This window comes from Erpetoichthys calabaricus, chromosome 3 (assembly GCF_900747795.2).
Source record: "Erpetoichthys calabaricus chromosome 3, fErpCal1.3, whole genome shotgun sequence".
NCBI classification, from domain to species: domain Eukaryota; kingdom Metazoa; phylum Chordata; class Cladistia; order Polypteriformes; family Polypteridae; genus Erpetoichthys; species Erpetoichthys calabaricus.
The window spans coordinates 87458389-87464388 of NC_041396.2; the positions used below are offsets into that span (position 1 = coordinate 87458389).

At 35.0% G+C, this 6000-nt stretch overlaps 1 protein-coding gene across 1 annotated transcript in view; it reads right to left on the reverse strand.

Moving 5' to 3' along the window:
* The window catches only part of LOC114648174 (uncharacterized), a 59017-nt gene extending 54051 nt beyond the window's left edge, over positions 1–4966 (reverse strand). Inside the window, exon 1 of the mRNA XM_028797059.2 lies at positions 4721–4966. The gene's annotated coding sequence lies outside the window, so the exon portion shown is untranslated. The remainder of the gene's footprint in view (positions 1–4720) is intronic.
* Between the last annotated feature and the right edge of the window lie 1034 nt (positions 4967–6000).

Genomic DNA, 6000 nt, shown 5'->3' on the forward strand with positions numbered 1-6000 from the left:
CACATAAGTATCCAGGCTCTTTAAAGCATAAATAGGAATCACTTCACTGACATGTGAGCAAGCCACGGTACAACTGTGAGACGCGCAGCACTCGCCGGCTACAACGTAACAATAATAATTTCCGGAACGTGCTGTTACGTTGTCATTCATTTTACCCACTGTCTTTCTTTCATTCATATGTTACGTAGGCACGTACCTTTTATCTTCGGCAATCTCATTCTCTAACCAGGCCTCAGGAGCTAACCAGCGTAACACTGTCCACCACCCCTTTCGTTATTCCGGCACATTGTTGACATCCGTGAGTAACAACAACGTACTAAACTGGAAGGTGGTCTATGCATGCGTGGAATTCGCAGACAAACAAAGATCGAGATCCAAATGAAGATTATATATAAAAGATTAGTTAATTTAACGCACAACAATTTGTTTAGTTTGAATGTCTGTGTTTTGAGGTGTGACTGGAGTACTACATTCTTCAGTAGTATAAGCCTGGAGGAGATTCTTAATGCAATGCCTATGTTTTAGCTGTCTCTCTACTGCCATCTAGTGCTTCTTCTTCTAATTCATTCGCAGACAAACAAAGATCAAGATCCAAATGAAGATTATATATAGAGATATTTTATGAGATACCTCTGTTGTAATGCTTACATTTTGTCTATTTATGCTTATTTAATGTCCATAACTGTCTCTTTGATATATGGGAGTACTCATGTTATAGCATTAACAACTGCATTGAGTTGGTAGCTGTTTTAATTTAGTGGCACACTTTATTCCCCTGCATCAGTGCCAAGATGCATACTGTTACAACAGATACCTTTATTCTCTTCACTCCACAGCATCCTGTCACATCTGGAGAATTTAAAAACTGCTCTTTCAGAGTCCTATCAATAAACAGCTTGGCATTTAACACCGTTGTACCAGAAAGGTTGCTCACTAGACTCCTTGCTGACCTTAATGTCAGCAAAATCAGACACCTGTCCATAAACTTCAGAAAGCTGATCAGACTTCCAAATATATTACAGGGAATGCTGAGGAGAGGATAAACAGCTTTAAATTTTTTGTAGTAACCATCACTGAGGAACTGTAGCGAACACCATATTTAGACTACTGTCAATTTCACCAATGCCTCTACTTCCTTAGAAGTCTAACAGGTACACAGGCTCCATCTTACTTGGCTGCATCACATCCTGGTAAAGCACACTTGCTTAGCTTACTGCCAAAGGTGATGAAAGACATACGAAATGTTACTGGCACCCAGCTGCCCTCTGTTCAGGACAGCAATAACACACACTGACATGATTATTAAATACTCTCACACAGTTTTCCTCACTCCTCTGCTCTAGCAAATGGCAAAGGACTGTTAACCCTCATACCAGTAGAATTCAGATAAAATGCTTAATTTGTGGAGTTACTGAACAGCCAATGATCATTTAAAAAATGTCGCAAATAAAGCACCTCATATAAACACTTCCAAATATAGTACAGTACTGTACTGTACAGTGCATTCTTTGTATACTTTGTGTCCTACTGTATTATTGTCACTGTTTAAAAGAGCAATGCAAGTAAAAATACTGTACTGTATGCATATAACAAACTTGAAGTGCACACTGAAACAGTGATACTACATCCAACAGATTCTCTGCCATAAAATTGTATTAACATGAGATCACCCTTGGATTATTCTATGTTGAATACATACTGCAACATACACATTATTATTCATTTGATATTTAATTTTTAAAAACAAGCACTGTTTATTTTAGGTTGTTCCTAATTCTTTTCTAAAAACTTCTTTTGCAAACTATTTTAATGTTATCTGATCTGCATCAGACTGATTTAAGATGAATCACTATTGTCTCCAACTCAAATACTTAAAAGTATTTAATTATGTAAAAATCTTATGGCAGCCACATACCAGTCAATTCTTGTGGACATGGCATATTTTACAAATACAGCTTTAATTCATGAAAACATTGATGGATCGCATCAATCAATAAATAGCTTTATTTTTTAAACTGTATCCTTATCAGTTTTTCCCCCAGTTTTATTTGTAGCGCTGTCTTAGAAACCTTTTAAAAATCTGTGCAGCTTAACGTTGCTTTGCATGTGTATGATATGATGTTGAGAAGCCAAAATACATTTGTAAACAAATCTTGATATATATGTACATGTTTTGTCAACATCAGGACATTGTTTAATTTCTAACAGTAACAAAAAAAAAATAATGCTACACTATTAATAAATCACACATTATTAATTTGGTCATTGGAAACTTCAAGCTATAACTTAATGTATTTGAGTGTTTTTATAGTGATGATGGGAGTAACAAGAGATTTGAAAGGGAAGTTTTTGGTGGTTATATCTAGTTCTATGTAAATAAAACATATTTACAAACACTATTGTTCTCATGCTGCTTATAACAACAGATGCTAATATGGTTTGTTACCTTTATTATAACATAAGACTTGAAGAAAAAAACTATTTAAAACATTTTCAAAATAGTAATAAAACAGGATTTTATGCTGGCAAAGTGTTTAGAAACGTTAATTCAAAAATTTTAATGTTTAGCTGGTGTAGGTATGAGACTGGACAGTTGTTTATGCTTGTGCTAAATAGTGAATTGCTGTTCGGGATGGGAGTGATGCTCAGAGTGGGCATTCTGATAATGCGGTCACTGTATGGGTGTTTTGTGATGTTGAGGTCCTTATGTGAAGGGATTTTTTGTGACCTATATCATAGGTATTGCAGGCTGCAGTTACCCTCCGTTGAAATAATCCATTTATAAAATGTGTATTCTAGTTAGCTGATGTAAATACATTTATCCTTTATATATATATATATATATATATATATATATATATATAAAAAAAAAAGTTACATTTAACAAACTACAGACTGAGGTCTGCTTGCATCTTTTGCTAAATGAGAGCAGAAAGGAATATTTCAGATGAGAAAGACATAAAAAAAAATAGTAAATACAGATGAGTACAAGGTCCTAGTCTGCTAATTATGAATGCAAAGTTCTTTATATAAAAAAAAAACAAAAAAACGTAGACATATAAATCTATAATAATGTCATGACAAAATGCTCCTGTCTAGTTTCAACTAGATAAAAATCAAACAATTAGATCAGTGGTTTCTAAAGTAAGCCCTAGCTCCATCCCAGTCAATTTTCATCCAGGCCAATTTGTTCTTTTTTTTTTTTTTTTTTTTATTAATTTTAATTAACTAAACTGGCAGTGCTAAAACATTACTGGATAAAGCCAGAATGAATGTTAGATATTAATTCATTCTTTTGAACTTGGTTAATTTTTTTGTTAATTTTTAATATTCAGGTTATATGCCAATAAGTATGCAAGTAAATAATACCCAAGAAGATCTCCTTAGCGTTAAATGTTTTTTGCAGCTGTGTTCACGCCATTCATCGTTAACTGTCAGTGTTGGGATAAAATTAACATAGAAACCTCCCCCAAAAAAGAGTGAAATAAGAATGACACAAAAAACAAAGTTAAGCTATTAAAACTATGGCAAAACAAATCTCAATTTCCTATAAAAAAAGAAATCTTACATTTCTGAATGCAAAATAGAGGGGTGGTCACCTGATTAGACAAAAAGAAATTAATAAAAAAATTAAAAAAGACCGTCATTGTGAAGCTGGTTAGGAAGATAACATTTAGCAACAGGCGGGCCCCAGGACTGTAAACCTGAAATGCCTGAATTAGTCGTTTGCACAGCTGCGTCTTCAAAGAAACTAAACCTATTTACAATTAAGTGTTCTCCGACGCACTAAAAATAGTTATAATAAGCATAATTTAAGAACTCGTGGGATATGAAGTAAACATAATCAAACCGAAATTGGGATTAAAGGCAAGAACTCATCTTTTATCCTTATGGGCGACACTGCACTCTCTCTGGCATGAAATTAATATTATAAAAGGTGTCCAAATCTGCTGAACATCATTAGCGTTCTAATATACATACATACACGGGGCATTAACAACCCTTTCCGACGGCAGTAGTCTGTTCCGCTGGCCAGGTTTATCCCTGACATTTAATAAGAAAAATAGAATATCAAACAAACATATACATTGAGAAAAGCCGCACACCCACGTGCGTATATTCCAATAAATTTCCTACAGCTTGTCTACATAAAGCGTCGCCTTAGCTACAGTCTATAGTACGTTTTAACATTGAGGAATGTAAGAAATAGGGCGCACTGTATATTAATTTTAAATTTTGTAATGGGGGAGGAGTCATAAAATGTGTAGCGCCATGCCCAAATTAAACTCGGGTAAAGAAACAAGTTTGTCTGGTATGATAAAACGAAAGCTTGCGTCCTCTTTACTAAGTATAGGCACTTAGTGCAGTATTAGTTCCACTGTCACTTTCATTAAATGTAAAGTGTGTGTGTAATTAATCATACTGATCATAAGGTGTATATAAAAAGTTTAAAATATACACATTATTGCAATGTTTGGTAATGTGAAGCAACCACAAAATTCGCAAAGGTAGCGCACGTTTTTAAGATGCCATAAAGCGAGTTTTTGCATAAAACAAGGCTAAGCACATTAATAAACTGGCACACGACCGTGACAAACTCGTTGCCTTACTAATTAGGAGAAACAACTGAAAAAAGAAAAAAACATGGTTGACAATGTTACAAAAATCACGATTTTGCCATTTTACTAATTTGCATAGAAACAAAAACCACTGTACCTACCTTTAACTGTCAATAGTCTGTTATAAACAAACAGAAAGCAAGTTCACTCCAAAACACGACTGTCGGTTCTCTACAACGCGTAATACTACTTGCTCCACCTGAGAAACACGCAATCGACACACCTCCAGTTTTGGCTTAGATTTTTCAAGTTAGAACCCAAGCATGCCGTAAATGAGCAATTGTGATTTTTTTTTTCACCAAACTGCTTCATCGGGCGACTTGAAAGGGAAATGGCGATGTATCAACTTTGACCCATAACATCATGACGTCAGACAATAATTCCCCTACCGCCATGACGACTTCCGTCACATTTGGCGGTTCTCCCTGAAGAAGAACGGCGTTTGTCGGCTGTATCTCGAAATGCATTTGTAAAGATGTTGACGGATGTAAAGATATTTGACGACGTTATAATCAATATCAGGTAGAAATGCACAGTACTGGATTTACAGAACATGTGAATAACTGAGTGAGTGATCAAGATTTTTTGTGCGAGTAAAACATGTCTAGTCTAGTTGTGGTGTAATGTTGATCGCTCATATTTTTCCACAAAATAGAAGAATAAAACCAATGTAACTGTGATCAAGTGTTTTTAAAGTGATGTGATACACGCCCTTTGGGTCATTTAAAATGAACATCCTGAGGCAGTTAGCAGCTGTAGACAATAGGATACATCCTGGTGTAGATCATTTCCAAAGCACACCTTAGTTGTTGCACTACTTAGCAAGATTTGTACTGGTGTATCATAATTTATGAATTAATCCGATTAGTAAAATAATATGGTTATTTTATACTATAGTAATAAATTGGAAAGGGGCAGCTTGAAACTCTAATGACATCATTGACCGTGATGGCTTTAAAAATAAAAAGAAATTATACCCGAAATTGAAGAAGAAACTTAGTTTTACACAATTATGAGGATGAGCATTTACTCGATTCTATACTAGCACTCCTCAAGTCGGAGCTGGCGGTCCTGTCGCTGCTAAAGTGTCTGTGTTAACATGCTGGGAAAGATTATGTGTAAAATCGAAACTACTATTACGAGGGACGTTCAAAAAGTTTCCACACTTTTTAAACTCTTTGTTTATTAAGAATTTTAAAAACAAATTACATCGCTTTTTTACATAGTCGCCTTCCTTTGCGATGCAGTTTTCCCAGCGTCATACCAAGTTTTTAATGCCCAATTACTACCCGCCTTAACCGTTTCCAACGAAAATACGAAAGTGCAGAAACGTTTTGAACGTCCATCGTAGCTTCCACTTCGGTAGCACGACATGGAACAT